Genomic DNA, 19,534 nt, shown 5'->3' with positions numbered 1-19,534 from the left:
CTTGTCCAGCTGCCTCAGTCAGGAGCCCTTCATATTTGTTACACCTAGGAATGGCATTCCACCCCTCATCTGACGCCCTCTTGGGCTTGCACCTGGGGACAAGTGCCCCCCTCTGCCTTGCCTTGCTATGCCTCTGTATCTACCATGCTTGAAGAAGGATGTTGGGCCATACCGGATTAATCAAAATTGCTCAGTGGCGCCCCCTGCCTTCAAGTGGTGCCCAGGGCACATGCCACACCTGCCGTATCTTAGATACGTCTGACAGAGACAGCCATACAGACTTGTTCTGTAAGCTGCGGATGCCCAGCCCTCAGTTCCCCAGGAGCTTCCACAATGCCTTGCAGGAAAGCTTCAACTGGGGCAGATGAGATAATATTCTAGACAAGGGAGGCAAGATAGCAAAGCTATCCAGTTGGAATCCCTCCTAAATGTCTGCCCACAGGACCAAATCTGAGTTCTAGGTCTAATGACCCACTCATAAAGGTTTTAGGCAGCTGGGTTTTACTAAATTCATATATTCCTGTTCATCTATGTGCATATGTGCCTGTATAATATTTCCATCCTTTCCACATACATTGAACCAATGAAAAATCAGTTATAATATCCCTGATGCTAATTTATAAACCCTCTAGTGCTGATCAGATAGTTAGATTGGACAGGGCTGCGAAAGTCTGATTGGGGTCTTTCATATGTTAACTGGTAGTTCCTGGAGGGCAGATTCCTGATTAAGGCACTTCAAATGTTAACTAACAGCAGGCCCCAGAGCTGGAGTTCTTAATGCTTTTTGTGCTTTGAACCCATTTGGCAGGTTAGTAAAACCCATAAACCCCTTCTCAGAATAATGTTTACAAATGCATAAAAAATCCATAGGAGGAAATAAGTTCTATTGAAATCCAGTTATCAAAATATTGAAAAAAAGTATATGTAATATAGTAATAGATATGCATCTTTATTAATGCATTAAATATTAAGGTCTGGTGGCAGGTCTAAGAGCTACTATAATTTTGGAGTAGCATGAGCATAAATGATACTTTGAAATATCTGCAACACTTGCAATGTGATATGCAAACACCTGTGATTTCTATTGGTTACAAAGTCACAGTAACAGCTATGGTTATCCACATACACTTAAAGGAAATGCTAAATTTGAGTTAGAAGTTAATGAAAATACAGATGTAATTTCTTCACTTACCCAAGTTTATGAACACCCTTGAATTCTAACTGTAAGCGTCAGCATAAGAACCTCCACGTTAAAAACTAATACAACCCACTGTGTTACAATAGTTACTATATGTTGCAGTTTTTGGGCAGCGAAATGAACAAAAAAGACAGACACACACAAAGACAAACAGGACTGCAGCCCTGAGGACTTGCAGTGGTTTATTTTTAAGGTCTCCGCCTGGGCATTATTCCAAATATCTGGTAAGTTGTTTTTCTCCTTCAAAGCACATCAAGACTTTTGTAAGTATCCGAACTTATCTTTTAAGGCTCACAGATCAGCAAGTTCTCAGAGACTCGGTGTTCCCTCCCGTTTGCAGGTGGGAATGGCATGTCTGCGTGCAGAACGTGCGGTCCGAATCCCGGAGACCTTGAAATCAGCTCGGGAGTGTCCGCGTGCAGATCATTCCCAGGCTGATAATTTCCCACACTATATGCCACTGTTCTCTGTGGGGGTGGTTGTTGGTGGTTGTTAGCTGCCTTCCAGTCGGCCCTGACTCATGGCAACCCCATACACAACAGAACGAAACCCTGCCAAGTCCTGCACCATCCCCATGTTGAGGAATGGACTGTTGTGATCTATAGTGTTTTCATGGGCTGATTTTCAGAAGTAGATTGCCAGGACTTTCTTTCTAGTCCATCTTAGTCTGGAAGTTCCGCTGAAACCTATTCAGAGTCTTAACAACATACAAGCCTCCAACGACAGAGGGGTGGTGGCTGCGCTTGAGGGAATTGACCCTGTGTGTCCTGCACAGAAGGTGAGAATTCTGCCACTGAACCACCACTGCGCTCTTCGAGAGGCATCGTTGTTAGGTGCCATTGAGTCCATTTTTGACTCATAGCGATCCCACGTGGCAGAGTAGAACTGGCGCTGCCCCATAGGGTTTTCTAGGCTGTAATCTTTACAGAAGCAGATCTTGAGATCTTTCTCCCACGGAGCCTCAGAGGGTAGTAATGAAGGGTACGGGCTTTGGAGTTAGGGAGAAATGGATTCAGCCTCCTCTATTAATTACCAGCTGTGTGGCAGGGGGCACGCAAGCTACTTAACCTTTTGTTATCTTCGGTTTCCTTAGTACTAAAATGGGGCTACTAATATTTACTTTATAGAGTGGTTGTGAGAATTACATGAAACACAAGCTGTGGTGAGAATGTGAACAGTCAGATGATTTTCATATTCTTTCTCTCTTAAAGCAAGCAGTACCCTTTCATCTCTTCACAGAATTTTTGAAAATGAAGCCCTCCCTGCCATATCAATACTATCTTGGGAGTTATTTAAGACTGAGATTCTGGATTTAATCAGTTGTCAAGTCTTTTGGTGAAGGGAGGAGAGAATTAGAGGTTAAGGGACAGTAGAGAGAAAAGAGAAGGCCTAGGGGTGGGAAGTGGAGTAAAAAGAAAAGGAAGCATTTATTTTGGACAGGAGGAAGTCTAGAGACCTGGCTGCAGAGGAAGTGAAGGACAAGGAGGTCTAGGGGACAAAAGCTGGATGCAGATCTGGGGAAAGTTTTCCAACAGAGAGAGGGCCCACTGTCCCAGAAGAGCACCTGGCCTAGAGCTCCAGGGAGCAGCCTGGTGGAGTGCTCATAGCTTCCCCAGCGCTGTGCCAATATCCCCTCCCTTCTGTTCCCAGGGAGGCCTTGACATTGCTAGTGTTCAGCACCTCATCAAGTGACTGCCCAGTGTGGGTGAGGCCCATCCAGGGCAGCGTGGCTTGCTGTCTCCATCCTATCATTCAACCAGTAATGTCTAATCCCCACTATGTGCCAGGGAACTGCTCTAGCACTGAAGATTCCTGTGTCCTGGGGCTGGCCTTCTGGAGGTAGGAAAAAGGGACTGTAAGAAAATACTAAATAAATCACAATTACCCTGATATGGCCATGAGGCATTGGTGGTTCAGTGGCAGAATTCTTGCCTTCACGGGGGAGACGTGTTAGATTCCTGGCCAACGCACTTCACATGCAGTTACCCGCTCTCTGTTGGTGGAGGCTTGAGTGTTGCTATGATGCTTAAACAGGTTTCAGCAGAGTTTCCAGACTAAGACACACCAGGAAGAAAGACCTGATGATCTACTCTCAAAAATTAGCCAATGAAAACCCTACAGAGGACAGTTCTACTGCACAGTTCTACTCTGACACACATGAGGTCACCATGAGTTGGAGTCAATTCAATGGCGACTGGTATGCTTCTCAAGGCTGGGGAACTGGAGAGGGCTAGAGAGGCTTGGAGAAATCTGCCTTGGGTTCATAGAACAATGCTTCTCAAACTACGTATGTTGTAGAATCAGTTTGTTTTAATATCCAACCTGCTCCGGACTGATAAGCATCCTGCTGTGTATGACTAGTTCACAACTCTTGCACAAATGATTCACTAGCCAGTTTGAAACATCCAGCTCTGTTTGACTGATCACAGCCTTGGATGTCATGGCACTTCCAAACTGCTAGAAAGATTCAGATGCTCACTCTCACTTTCTGTTCTTATCTCCTGGTGGACTAGTAACAAATAGCCCACGATCCACAGACCACACTCCAAGTAGTACTGGTGTAGGACATGGCAGCCTGCACAATAGCCAGGCCTCCAGCTGGCCTTTGCGGTTAGGGGTGTGGGGCTGCTCAATGAGCTAGTTCCTCCTGCTAAATATAGAGCAATCTCTAGATATTCTACAACTTGAAGAATTCACAGCGGGTTCTAGATAAATACTTAACCACTCTTCTCGTTCATGGGGAAGAATGTCTGTGACTCCTTCGAGATGTTATATGAAATGTTTTCAAAGTTTCCCCTGCTCTCTGTGTGATGTTAATTATAGGGTATTTATGGCTGTTGCTATGCATTTTGGCTAAGAGGCAGCTGAATCATTTAAGAGCTGCCCTTTCAACAAGGCCTTGTTAAGGTGTTTGGACATCCTTGCTGTCGGTGATTTTGCCTGTGATTTTTCTTTTCTTGGAGCATCCATGGGGATTTCTCTGTGTTCCAGGTAAACAGATGTTTTTAAACAGTCTGCACTTCTCAGGATTATGATTTTTGACTGAAGTACAAACGTGTGGATTTGCTGCTTTTTCTATCGGCATTGGACACCTGAGGCAATTTCCCAGTCGGTTTCTTATTTTTTTCTGGATGGCTTTGCTCTCACAGTTGGTTCACGGCTTGCCTCTAGGAATGCCTCAGAGCTAGAAAATGTCCTGGTCTTTTGGTGTCTCAGACATACTTTTTTGGTGCCACCCAGTGGCCAATTAGGTTGATCTCAGGTTCTGAAATTGTGACCTGTGGATGTCTGGCTGGTAAACTTAGACTGATATTGTTAAGGAAGACCCAGATGTTTGGGAAACAAGTATCTGAAGGCAGTGGCCAATGAAATGGTCATCTAGAAGAGTTTGATTTTTTTTCCCAAAGAACCCTGCTTAGAGCATGATCTTGAAAACCTGTCAGATCTGGACTTGAGCCCTGGCTCTGAGGCTTGCTAGCTGAGTGAACTTGAACAAATTACCTTACCTTTTAGTCCAGTTACCTATCTGTAAAAAGGAGATAGTATATGGTGGTAAGAATTAAATAAAATAATACATTCCCGGTGCATAATATAGTATACCCCTCGCCAGTTTCCATTGAGTCAGTTCCGACTCATGGCTACCCCACGTGTTACAGAGTAGAACTGCCCCATAGGGTATTCTTGGTTCTAATCTTTACGGAAACAGATTGTCAGATCTTTCTTTTGTGGCACCATTGGTTGGGTATGACCGTCAACCTTTAGGTTAGTAGATGAGCACAAACAGTTTGTACCACCCAGGGACCTGGTATATCTGGCACACAATAATGGCTCATTAGTAATAATAACCACTGCTACTACTCTTATGATTTGGTGTGCCTGACACATAATAGGCACTTAATAAACGGTTGTTATAGTGATAATGGAGTCCCTGGGTGGTGTAAATGGTTAATGCACTTGGCTGGTAGCTGAAAGGTTGGAGGTTGCAGCCCACCCAGAGGAGTCACGAGAGAAAGGCGTGAAGATCCCTAACTCTGAAAAATCAGCCATTGAAAATACTATGGAGTACAGTTCTACTCTGACACACATAGGGTCACATGAGTCAGAGTCAATTTGATGGCAACTGGTTTGCTGTTTGTTTGTTTTTAATAGTAATAATAGCTCGTTCCAAATTGTCAATCAGTTAGCAAATATTTATCAATACCTTTGTGTATTTAAATTCATGTATTGATCCTGGCATTGAGCAAATCGCCTGGGGGTGGTTACAGGTTCTTTGCTTTCCAGCAGTTTAGAATCTTCTAAGTGAGCAGAGAAACACAGCCAACAATACCATAGTTCCATCTGGCACAGAGGCTCAGAGGGGGAGAGCATGCAGGGGAGAGGTGCTGGGGAGGGGTTTAAGGTGGGAGTGAAGGCTGGGTGGGGCCTGGCTGGATAGAAAAAAAGGAAAAGGGTAGGGTGATGTTAGAAAACACTCAGTGTAGGAAAGTGCAAGGAATACTTGGCTCAACCAAGGAGGCCGGGAGGGTGAAGCAGTTTATGTACGGGAAGAGTTGAGTGACTATCAAACAAAACGATGAATCATTCTGTCACCTGGTTTCTTATTTTCTTCTCTAGTCTGTGTTTGATGGGCTCCCTGTTTTATTCCAGTTCTTTTAAATCTACTCTTCTGTTTTTCCCATTCTCTTCCCCTATAAATTTGTTCTCTCTCTCATTTCCTTTTCTCTGGTGGGAATTGGAGTAGTACCAAAGTTCACCAGGAAAGAAGGAGTTTTTAGGCACACCAGGCCCCCGCTGAAAACTCTGCCCTCCTTTCCTCCCTCCGTCACTTCAGCCCTTCCTTTCTCTCTCTGTGTTGCTCCTCTGGGCTTTTGCACATGCTGTTCCCTCTTCCTGGAATGCCTCCTTCCCTGCTCCATACCACCACCCCTTCACCTTGTTACCACCTACTCATCCTCCACTCTACACAGCACCAGCAACAGCACCAACCTCTTCTAGGAAGTCTTCCCTGACCAGATTCCGCTTTTGGTTTGGTGCCTTTCCTGAGTACTTTCATGGCATCCTGGGATTTTTTTGCTACATATCCACTGGGGGCCAACAGGGGCTCTTTTCTTCCTAATCTTTTAGGCTGCCACAGGCTTCATGTTAACACTTGCTTCCCCCATCAAACTGGCTTCTAGAGCTTCCACCTAGAAATGATACACATTACTTCTGTTCATATTTTGTTAACCAAAGCAAGTCACATGGCCATACCTAACTTTAAAGGAACTGGGTAAGGGTTACCTGTGCCCAGGAGAAGAACTGGGAATATTTGGTAGATGACATGGATGACCAGCCCAAAAGATGAGCCCGTGGTACAGTATAAGTCCAAGTCAAGAGGACAACATCTCTGTCCAGGTAGTAACACCCTGGGTTCAGCCCATTTCAGTATACAGGGAATTGTACAGACTTCTTCATAAAGTCAGGACAGATGTGGAAAGAGGGAGGGCATAGATGTAGCTGTCTGTGCTTGCCTTCAAGTTCACCTACTTGATTCCTAGGAAGTGGCTGGGGTAAGTGATGGAGAATCCTGCTCACAGATGTAACATGTTAAGGGAATGGGCAGAAGTGTTAGAGTTTCACAGAGTCAGCCAAGAGATGTGCCTCAGTTTCCCCCTTAATCTATCTCTGCTGAGAAGTTCGTGCAACCAGGGAGAAGGAGCAACTTTGTGCTGGCTCAGGCTTGACACTCATCCCCAGAAGTTCCAAGAACGTGTAGGAGCAGAAGTCTATTATGACCTGACAGAGTGGGCTTGTGAGGAGAGACTGTGAATCTCACTGGCTTGATAAAAAGAAGTACCCTTGGAGGAGCTGAGGTGGGAACACCAGGGTCTCCTTCCAGGGCCCACTCTGATGGTTTCTGAACTCTGCCTGTCTTCACTCTCACAAGAACAAAATAAGATTTTGGGTTTGATGCTCTTTTAGGGTATACAGTTTCTTTAGTGGCAGAAGTGAACTTGACTTTAAGGAAACTTGACACAAAACGAGATAATTTAGGGAATGGCTCTTTGCTCTCTGAAAGGGCTCTTTGATGTAGAAAAAATATTTGCCATGACATTTAAGATACTTGAAATACAATCTGAGCTATAAGAATTCAGTTTGTATGCAACATTATAGGGGCACATGTCTTTCTTATGAATAGTCATCTGCACACTGGAATCTGAGGAATAGGAGTTAACTAAAAAATTAATAGAAACTAACTTTCTTCATTTAGGAAGAAGTCCTGAATTTCAGAATCATACAGACATGGTATAAAGGCCTGTCTCTGCCACTGACTATTAGTCAAATGGTCTTAGGGAAGATGCAAATCTGAGTTTCTTCAGTGGGGATCAAACCATCTACCTCATGGGCTTCTTAACTAGCTAATGGCCGTTAGCTCTAACCTGGCTTCTGGCACTGAGTTGGTGCTCAGTAAATGTTAGTTTGGGAGCCCTGGTGGCTCAGTGGTTAAAGTGCTTGGCTGCTAACTGAAAGGTTGGTGGTTAGAACTCACCAGCCAGTCTGTGGGAGAAAGATGTGGCAGTCTGTTTTCGTAAAGATTTATAGCCTTGGAAATCCTATGGGACAGTTCTACTCTGTCCTATACGGTCACTATGAGTCGGAATCTACTTGATGGCAGTCGATTTGGTTTGGGTTTGGTTTAAATATTAGTTTTTTCCTCTTCCCCAACGGGTTGATCAGAACTGAGTCCTCACTGTGTATATAGGCTGTGTGTGAGTCTATAAGCAGACTTGTTCAAGTTCAAACTTTAGAGGGGCCAGGGTGAGAGGCTGGCTTTCAGGCTGAAAGAACTTTGCCATCCTTAGTCCATAGACCAAGGCCAAGTGAAATCAAAGTGAATGCAATTTCTTGGGCTTCTTTCAAGTTGCCTTAAGTTCATCAATGTGCCTTCCCACAATGTTAGGGTGGATGAAGAGGACTGTTCATGAGGCAAAAACATTAATAGGTTATAAAGTCCCTAATACATAGGTGCCAGAAAACTCCACTTAGGATTGGACTTTTGCCACAAAGCTGACTAGGAAAGCTCCCCTGTTCTAGGCCCAGGTAGGTCGGGAAGGAAGAGTCTCTAGAAATGGCAGACTTCTGCTGCTGCCTCCTCCAAGAACCTAGATACATAACCTCTATGACCTTGAAAGGCACGGAAACTAGCAGTAGAGTTCTGGGATACTTGAGATCATTTTCTGCCAGTGTTGCCTTAATGTGTTTCCTTCTCCCTCCTCTTCTTTCTTGTCTTCCTCTTTGTTCTCCTTCTCTTCCTTCTTCATCTTCTTTTTCATCACCTTTATGCATTCTTCCTCTTCCCCCTTGTCTTAAGCTGGGTTCTCTAGAGAAGCAAAACCAATAAAAAGTATAAATATATATATACATAATATATATATATATATATAGAGAGAGAGAGATTTATATCAAGGAAATGGCTCATGCAGTTGTAGAGGCTGGAAAGTCCCAAGTCCATGGGTAAGGATAGAGGCTTCTCTTGATTCATGTAGCCGCAGGGGGCTAGTGAACCCAAGATTGGCAGGTCAGAGAGCAGGGCTCTTGCTCTCAGGCTGCAAAGATTGATGAATCCCAAGATCGGCAGGCAAGACTGCAAGTAAGCTACTAGCTCAAGTCCCAAGAACTGGAGGTCAGACGAACAGGGCCAGCTGCAGGATCCAGCACGAGCAGAAAGCCCCCGAGCTTTACCAGAATGTCGACTTATATTAAATGTGGCCCACACGCCCAAGGAAACTCCCTTTCAACTGATTGGCTACTCACAGCAGATCCCATTATGGGGGTGATCACATAATCAAATCGCAACAGGGAAGTGATCACAACATTGTATAACTGCCAAAACACTGAGAATCATGGCCCAGCCAAGTCAACACACAATCTTAACTGTCACACCCCTCCTCATTCTCTTCTTCTTCCCCTACTTCCTTTCCTTCCTTCCTCTTTCTCTTTCTTTCTTGTTTTTTTACAGAGTTGATTATTCCCTTTTATACAAATTTTTCATCCTCTGGATTTGGATGTATCATTTTTTCTTTTATCCCTCCTGCCTCTCTGACTGTAGCTACTCAGTCTTCTTGATGAACTGACCCACTCATTCCTGAATTGTAGAGGCCCCTCTATTCTCTGTTCACACTCTCTCTTCACTCCCCAGGCAATTTGACCTCGTCTTGTAGCTTTAGGAGATGCCTCCTCAAGAATGCAAAATCCATATTGCTGGATGAAACCTACGTCCAGCTGCCAAATGTCATCTCCCCGGGTTGTCCCACTGATACCTTGAGTTCACTATGCCTCAGACTGAACTCACTTCCTGCACGCATCCACCCAGTTGCTTAAGCCAGAATCCTGCATGTCCTATTTTACTCCTTTCTCTCCATCAAACCTCATAGACACTCAATAACTATTTGCTTACTTCTGTCTCTTTCTAGGGTGACTAGGATCACTTCCCTCATTCAGGCTCCAGTGTCTATTATCTGTATCCTAATGAGTCTTTGAACTCCCATCTTGACCTGCTCCAATATGTTTTCCATAGAACACCAAAGTCTCTTTTTAAAAATGAAAAATCAGGACATTTCTTTATTTAATAACTTTTTGTGGCTCCCATCATCTACAGGATAAACATCATTCTCCCTAGTAAGGCAAGTAAAGCCCTGTGAGATTTAGTCCCTATCTCCTCCTCAAGCCTCATTTCCCTTCCCTGCCACACTGCATCATTATCAATTGTTTGTCTGGTCCCCCAAGCAGGCCATGCTACTCTAAACCTGCTCTTTTGAGCATGTAATTCTCAGTTTCTGGGAAGTCCTTTTCTCTCCTATATACTTGGTGAACTCAAATTCAGCCTTTGATTTTTGTTTTTTCTCCATAGAGTAGCCTCTGACTTTTCAAAATGAATTAATCACTTCCCCCTCTGGGCAATTGCTGTAGCTCATACCATTGCATCTCTTTTGTTGTGTTGCAAATTGCTTTTTATGAGTTCATCTTTCCCATTAGACTGCGAGTGCTGGAGGGCAAGAGCTGAGTTGCATTCATTTTTGTATCATCAACTTCTGGCCCGTGGCCACATTGTCAATATTAAATAGATACCGTGGCTCAGACCTCGAATGTTCCACAGGAGTCTTTCTGTGCATTTAATAGAGGATGCATAAGAAAACCTATTGCCTTGCCTTCATCTGCCCCTCCCCATAGCTCCTAGTAATGCCTTGGTCAAAACCTCTCCCCTCCCACAACACGCTTTCTACTGCTGTGAACTTTCTGAACCCCTCTTTCTTCCCAAACTGTGCTATGTTTTCTACCTGATGTAGCAGATAAATTAATCTAAGCTAATCTAGACAAAGGTATCAATGGCTGATAATCACACAAATAATTAAAGGAAGTTAACATTTATTCAACATAGCTGCTCCTCAGTTTGCTTATGTTTTGTAATAATAGCTACCATTTACAAGTTCCTTTTTAAAATTTTGATTATACTATGTATACTTTTTAAATTAAAAATTATTGTTATTGATATGAATAAAGAAAAAAAATTCTCTGATAATTGCTGAACTTTAAATGATTCTCCAGCCTAAAAGTTATTAGCTCCTGAAAGACTTTCTAAAATTCATAAGGAAAATCATGAAAAATTATAAGGAATTAGAATCATTTCACTTTTTAACCAGGTATTTCAGCCTCAGGCAGTATCTATTGACTTCCTTCTTTCTTGCTAGAATTGTGTTCAGGTGTTCAAACTCCTCTGTGTGCTAGAGAGGGGGACCTTTGCTCTAGCTCCTAATTAATTTATGTCTATTATGATAGCTGCATTCACCTTGCTAAAGACAGGATTGTGACTTAGTTCTAAAGACAATAAGAGATGAACGGAGGTCTGCAGGAGAGGCTTCTGAAAAAGATCTTTTTTCTCTCTTTCCACTGGACACTATCACATCTGCAGGGATATGTGTAGGTGTGGCAGACAGAGAGCAGGGGGTTGTGGAGAGGATCAAGTCAACAACATAAAGATTGCAGGGCAGACATATGAAAGTGGCTTGGGTCCTCAACCATAGCATAGTTGCTGGATTAACTTACTAGGAGCCTCTCTACATCAGGACTTCTTTTGAGTAAGTACATCTTCCTATTGTTTGGTTGAGGGCGTCTGTGTCAAAGCCAAAGGCATTCCAACTTATATATCTTTCTAAGAAAATTCTTGAAATTAGCATACTTACAGGTTCTCCAACCTCTTCTATTCTAACATTTTTATTAACAATATTATTTATATTTATAGGCAGTTAAGGTTTAGAGTTAGGGTTTATGATATGTAATTTTGTAACCATAATTTTTATAGGTTAATCTTTAGTTCTAAATTCAGATAGTTTCAATCTTAACCCAAACACTTTTAACCTCATTTTTTTATTCCCAAACTCTTATTTCTTGCAATAATGATATCTGTATATTGCTTTAGCTATCTCCCCAACTCCCACGCAACCCTAAGCAACCACTAATCTACTTTCTGTCCTATAGATTTATCTATACTGGATACTTTATACAAATGGAATCATGCAATATGTGAGCTTACCTTTCGAGTCTGGCTTCTTTCACTTATCATAATGTTTTTGAGGTTCATTGAATTGTAGCATGTATTGGTGCTTCCTCACTGTTGATGGCAGAATAATATATCATTTGTATATAGCACATTTTGTTCATCCATTCATCTGTTGATGTACCTTTGGGTTGTTTCCACCTTTTGACTATTGTGAATAATGCTGCTATTAACATTCATGTACAAGTTTTTATGTGGATACATGTTTCATTTCTCTTGGGTCTATCCTAGGAATGGTTTAATCGTTTAAGGAACTGCCAGACTATTTTTCAAAGTGGCTGCACCATTTTACTTTTCCACCAGTAATGTAGGAGGGTTCTGATTTTTCCACATCCTTGTCAACACTTGATGTTATCTGACTTTTTAATTTTAGCCATTCTGCTGGGTATGGTTTTGTGGTTTTGATTTGCATTTCCCTAGTGACTAATGATGTCAAGCATCTTTTCATGGGCTTGTTGGTCATTTGTATATCTTCCGTGGAAAAATATCTATTAGATTCCTTGCCATTTTTTTTCTATGATTTTATTTATTTTTAAATAATATTTTATTGTGTTCAGTGCTGGTTTACACAGCAGTTTAGGTTCCCATTCAACAATTTCTACACCAATTGTTCTATGAACCTTGCCTATTTTTTAACTGGGTTATTTGTCTTTTTATTATTGAATTTTAAGTGTTCTTTATGCATTCTGGATACAATTCAGATATGTAATTTGAAATATTTTCTCCCATTCTGAGGGTTGTCTTTTCACATTCTTCCTGGTGTCTTTTGAAGTAAAAAACCTTTAAATTTTGATGAAATCTACTTTATTCATGTTAATTTTGCTACTTGTGCTTTTGGTGTCATATCTAAGAGTCCTTTGCCAAATCCAAAGTCATGGAGATTTTCCCCTATGTTTTCTTCTAAGAGTGTTATAGTTTTAGCTCTTACATTTAGGTCTTTGATCTATTTTGAGTTAATTTTTGTATATGTTGTTGAGGTACTGGTCCAACTTCATTTTTGACATGTGGCTATCTAGTTTTCTCAACACCATTTGTTGAAAAGACTACTCTTTCCCCGCTGGATGGTCTTGGCACACTTGTAGAAAATCAGTTGGCCATAGATGGGTGGATTTATTTCATGACTCTCAGTTCTATCCCTTTGATCTATATGTCTATTTTGTGCCAGTACTACACTGTCTTAATCGCTGTTGATCTTTAGTAAGACTTGAAATAGGGAAGTATGAGTTCTTCTACTTTGTTCTTCTTTTCAAGAGGGTTTTGGTTTTTCTTTTAGGGAACTGTCCCTCACAATTCCATATGAATTTTAGAATCAGCTTGTCAATTTCTACAAAGAAGATAGCTGGGATTCTGATGGAGGGATTGTGTTGAATTTATAGGTCAGTTAGGGGAGTGCCTCATCTTAAAAATGTGAAGTCTTTTCTTCCGTAAATATGAGAGAGTTTTCCAATTACTTAGATCTTTTAAAATTTCTTTCAACAATATTTTGTAGTTTTCAGAGTATAAGTTTTGCACTTTTCTTGTTAAATTTATTCCTAAGTATTTTATACTTTCTGATGCTGTTGTAAATAGAATTGTTTTCTTAAATTTTTAATAAAAATTTCTTAATTTAATTTATGGGCTGTTCATTCCAAGTGTACAGAAATATAATTTTTTAAATAGTTTAAAAATTTTTATTTTTTGGATACTAGTTATGTTTATCATGTTGTTGAATCATTAGTATTATCCATTTCCAAATTTTTCCATCACCCTAACAGAAGTTCAGTGTCCCATAAACAGTGAATCCCCTTTACCCTCTTTCTCTGGACCCTGGTAACCGCTAATAAACTTTGGTCTCTATACACTCGCCTATTCTAGATACTTCATGTAAATTGAATCATACAATATTGAAGTAAAATTGATTTTTGCATATTGATCTTGTATCTTGCAACTTTGCTGAACTTGTTTATTAGTGCTGAATTTTTTTTCATGGATTCTTTACAATTTTGTATATATAAGATCATGTCACCTGTGACTAGATATAGTTTGACCTGTCCCCTTCTAATCTGGATACATTTATTTCTTTTTGTTGCTTAATTATCCTGACTAGAACATCTAGTACAATGTTGAATAGAAGTGAAGAGAGCAGACATTCTTGATCTTAGAGGAAAAGCATCCAGTCTTTCACCATTAAGTATGATATTAGTTATTATTATTTTTTGTAGATACCCTTTATCAAGTTGAAGGTTGTTTATCATGAAGGGGTGTATTGGATTTCATCAAATGCTTTTTCTGCATCCACTGAGTTAATCATGTGATTTTTTTTGTTTTTTATTGTATTATATGATGCATTACATTAATTGATTTTTGGATGTGGAACGAACCTTGAATTCCTGGGACAAATTCCACTTGGTCATTGTGATGGTTAAGATTGTATGTCAACTTGGCTAGGCCATGATTCTCAGTGTTTTGGCAGTTGTATAATGCTGTGATCACTTCCCTGTTGAAATTTGATATGTGATCACCCCCATGATGGTATCTGCTGAGTGGTACTAGCGGTGGCAGGGCCTGTGGCAGCTCACTGCCCCCTCAGCCTTCATCTCTCCACCCTCTGCTGGCTACTTCCTTCCTGCTTGAATTGCCAAGGTTTTTTGGCTTGCTCTGGACCCAGCAGCTGCCTCTTGTTGTCTCACCTCTGGTTCTTGGGACTTGAGCTAGCAGCTTACCTGTTGATCTTGAGATTTGTCAATCTTCACATGCTGTGAGCAGAGTACTGCTCCCCAACCTGCTGATCTTGGGTTTGCCAGCCTCTGCAGCTACATGAATCAGGAGAAAACTTGTGGTCTTGCCTGGCGATCTTAGAATTAGTTGACCTTCACAGACTGCGAGTGGGAGCCTTGCTCTCTGACCTGCCAACCTTGGGTTCACCAGATTTTGCAGCTGCATGAATTGGGAGACGCCTGTACCCTGATCCATGGACTTGGGACTAGCCTCTCCAATCATATGAGCTGTTTCCTTGTTATAAATCTCTCTCTATATATATTTATACGCTTTCTAGTTTTGCTTCTCTAGAGAACCTAGCCTAAGGCAGTCATGGTGTGTAATTCTTTATATATGTTGTTAAATTCAGTTTGCTAGTATTTTGTTGATGGTTTTGTGACATTTGTTGAGATATTTGTCCATAGTTTTCTTGTGATGTCTTCGCCTGGTTTTTATATTACAATAATACCTCATAGACTGAGATGGGAAGTGTTCCCTCCTCTTATCTTTTTTGGAAGACTTTATGAAGAATAGGTATTCTTCTTGAAATGTTTGGTAGAGTTCAGTGGTAAAGCCATTTAGGCCTGGGCTTTTCTTTGTGTGTGGTTTTAAAAATTACTACTTCAATCTTTTTACTTATTGTAGGTCTATACAGATTGTCTATTTCTTCTTGAGTCAGTTTCAGGAGTTCGTGACTTTCTAGGAATTTGTCCATTTCACTTAAGTTTTCTAATTTTTTGACATACAGTTGTTGATAGTATTCCTTTATAATCCTTTTTATTTCTGTAGGGTCAGTAGTAATGCCCCCTTTTTGATTTCTGATTCTAATAATTTGAGTCTTCGCTTTCTCTCTCATTTTTTTCCTTGGTAAATCTAGCTAAAGATTTGTCAGTTATGTTGATTTTTTCAAGGAACCAGCTTTGAGTATCATTAATTTTCTCTATTGTTTTTCTAGTCTCCATTTCATTAAATTGTACTCTAATATTTATTATTTTCTTCTTTCTACTTGCTTTAGGTTTACTTTGCTCTTCTTTTTCCAGTGTTTTAAGGTGGAAGTTTAGGTAATTGATTTGAGATCTTTTTTATTTCTGAATATAAGTATTTACAGCTATAAATTTTCCTGTAAACACTGCTTTAGCTGCTTCCCATAACTTTTGTTGTGCTGGGTCTTCGTTTTTATTCATCTCAAAGTATTTTCTGATTTCTGTTTAGATTTTGTTTCTTTGACCTATTGCTTATTTGGGAGTACATTGTTTAATTTCCACATATCTTTGAGTTTCTTAAACTATTTCCCGCTATTTATTCCTAATTTCAATTTAGAAATTAGAATTTCTATTTTTCAACTTACATATATTCATTGACCTATCTTCACTTATTCACGTATTCTTTCTTCTGCCAATTCACATCTACTTGTTGACCCCTCTAGTGAATTTTATTTCAGTTATTGTACTTTTTAGCTCCATAATTTCCATATGTTTCTCTTTTTAAAAAATAATTTTTATCCTTTACTGACATTCTCTATTTGATGTAATATTGTCATCACATCTTCCTTTGCTTCTTTAATCACAGTTTCCTTTAGTTCTGTGAAAATGTTATAATGATCACTTTAAAGTCTTTTTTAATTATAAATCTGGTATCTGGTCTCTCAATCACAGGCAGTTTCTGTTTCCTGCACTTTTTGTTTTCCTGGTGTGAGTCAAACTTCCCTTTCTTTGCATGTTTTGTAATTTTTTGTTGGAAACTGGACATTTTAGATAATATATTGTAGCAAATCTCAGTACTCGTTCCCTAAACCCCTTCTAGGGGATTTTCTTGTTTATATATTTAGTGACTGGCTGGATTATTTTAGTAAAATGTGTACTCCTCTCCCCTCCACAATGTTCAGCTTCTGATGGTGCTTCTGAGGAAAAAATAGCTTTGGGTATGCCCACAGTCACCCAGGGATGACAGTGTTTGTGATAGGGCTTTCTTCCTATCTTTCCTGATCACATCCAGTTTTTAAACTCTACTAATCACTGACTGATTGCTGTATTGTTTTTAATAACGCCCTGGCACATAAATTGCTCTACAAATTTACCCACTTCTCTCTTTTTTTGTAAATGTAATGAATCATTCTGAGTTTTAATAGTTAAACCACCCTTGAATTTATGGAATGAACTCAACTTTGTTATGATGTATTATCTTTCACATATATTGCTGGATTCCTTTTGATAGAATTTTGTTTAGGATTTTTGAGTTCTAGCGCTATGTTTTGGATTTATGAGTAAGTTTGGTATGTAATTTTCCTTTATGTAACATCCCTTATCAGGCTTTGGTATCAAGGTTAAGCTGGCCTTATAAAATGAGCTGGGAAATACTCTCCTTTTTTTTTTTTTTTTTTTGGTAATCTTTGGAAGGGCTTACAGAAGACAAGACTGATGTTATTTTTTTCTTAATGATGCTTGCTTTTGGGAAAATCTGCATCTTCCATAATGTCCTAGATACATGAGTTGGCTCTCACCATGCTCTTTCAGCTAGACTCAGATTTCACAGTGTTTGACAGGTGTGCTTCATAGTTTATGCTTTGGGCTTGAGGTTTTTTCCTTACTGTCATGGATTGAATTGTGTTCCCCCAAAATATGTGTCAGGTTGGCTAGGCCATGATTCCCAGAAGTATGTAATTATCCTGCATTTTGTGATCTGATGTAGTTATCCTTCATTTTGTGATATTATATAACTGTCCTCCATTTTATGTGTAATAAATCCTAAAACCTCTATGAGGCAGGATTAATAGGGGGCATATCTTGAGTTGACTAGAGGATGTGACTCAAGTCACACCCTTACTTAAGTCACACACTCATTCAAGTCATCTCCTTACTTAAGTCACAGCCTTATTCAAGTCACACTCTTGCTTGAGTCGCACCTTTTATCTTACAAGATATAAAAGGATGGAGAAGCGAGCATAGGAGAGGGACCTCACTACCAACAAGGAAGAAGAGCCGGGAGTGGAGCGCATCCTTTGGAAATGGGGTCCCTGCGCTGAGAACCTCCTAGACCCAGGGGAAGATTGATGCCAAGACACATGGAGATCTCCAAGGAATGCTGGACCCACAGATTTCAAAGGAGACAAAAACCTTCCCTCAGAACTGACAGAGAGAGAAAGCCTCCCCCTAGAGCTGGTACCCTGAATTCAGACTTCTAGCCTCCTAAACCGTGAGAGAATAAATTTGTGTTTGTTAAAGCTATTCACTTGTGGTATTTCTGTTACAGTAGCACTAGATAATTAAGACACTTACTTCATTGAAAATAGTATTTTTCCCCTGTCTTTTGTTTCTTTTAGTGGTTTTCATTGAGTTTGAAGGAAAAGTGAAACAAAGATATTTTCATTCTGCTATCTCTCAGTGAAAATTCTTCTCCTCTGGTTTATTATGGGAATCTTTGCTTTAAGCCAAGATTCAAGCTTAAGATAGGAGAATGGGGAAATTTCAAGCACCTAAAATAGGAGAATGGGGAAACTGCTCTTGGAGAATGAAGGTTCTTAAAGAGGAGAGATACCATGGCATAGCGGAAGAATACTGCACTGGGAGTTTGTAGGCCTGGGTGTTTGACTATATTCCCTCCTTTATTATCTATGTGAGGTACTTAATGCTTTTGAGCTTTGGTTTATTTTTCTGTAAAACAAAGAGAGTAACACTAGCATTACCAATCTCACAGGGTTAGTGGGAGGATCAAATGGAATAAACAATATTATCCTATTTGTAAAATACTATGGAAATATAGTATATATCTTATGTCTTCACATAGTACACTCTGGAAAGCATTCAGGGAGTAAGAAACAAAAGGATGTCACAGCTACTGTTGCCTTTTTAATTCCATCTTAATTAATATTCCCCAGCTAATCTGCAGTAACAGTGGAGTCACATTAATATGGAACTTATAATTCATAAACTGCTACAGCAGCATGGAAAGGCTTTAATCAGTTGCCTTCATTCTTAGTTATTTTAAAACCTCAATAATGCTCAAATGAGCTGCATGGCAGCTTAATTAATTTTCATTAAGCCCAAAGGTCCTGAATGAGTGGTAAGTTTATGAACATGAAGTCTAAGGGCTTGGCAGAAGCACGTCAAGCATGAATAGGTATCTGGGCTGGTTCCTATTGATTATTCTTAAGTCAGTCTCTCTCTTTTGCATTCAGACAATTTCTATCTCTTTGTTTATTACATTAGAATTGGCCTTGAAGCCTCTGAAAAGCAGCCCACTTGCTGTCACTTGCTAGAGAAAATCTTTGGAATTACCCATGAATTCCAATTGCCTGTGCTTCTCCCTTGCTCCAATTTCTATGGTTAATAGAAAGCTGGCAGGGAGTTATTTATTTATTTGTTTGTTTATTTATTTATTTATTTATTTATTTATTTATGGAAGAGAATTCGTATTATTTTACTCCCTGCCTGTCATAATCATTTGATAATTAGCGTATTTCAATGCAAAAAATTCCATTGAGTGATGGCAGCATTCTTGAGTTGTTTCAGTCTAAGCCATGCCCTACACTTCAAGGGCCTGCTCAGTGAGATGACTGCTTATTTCCAAGCCAGGAGGCTGCCCTCACAGGCATGATTCTGGGCAGGATTTATTACCCACGTTACCATATCTTTGGGTTTGGAGTTATAGCCCATCCCATTATGAGAAGAATTAAGGAGAGATACTTATGCCCCCATGGTCAGGAGAGTGAGGGGGAAGAAAAAGGAAGTGGGTAGGTAGAGCCGTCCATCTGACTTATTTTATTGGTCTTTTGTTATCTATCAGCACTAGAAGGCTGGTGATTCCATGCGCTAAAGCAATCTGGTATAAAGGTCAGATAGTCACCACTCATACACTCCTCCACCCTCACCAGCAGTATCAGTCCTATCAAGGGACAGTGAAGTAGCAGGCAGCCTTGCAGAATAAATGGGTTCCAAGGGCTCTCAGAGGTGGAGCAATTAAATCTATTATTTGTTTTTGTTGTTATTGTTTGCTCTGACTCATGGTGA

Source organism: Trichechus manatus, unplaced genomic scaffold (genome assembly GCF_000243295.1).
Source record: "Trichechus manatus latirostris isolate Lorelei unplaced genomic scaffold, TriManLat1.0 scaffold00033, whole genome shotgun sequence".
In the NCBI taxonomy this organism is placed as follows: domain Eukaryota; kingdom Metazoa; phylum Chordata; class Mammalia; order Sirenia; family Trichechidae; genus Trichechus; species Trichechus manatus.
This window is presented reverse-complemented; position numbering follows the sequence as displayed.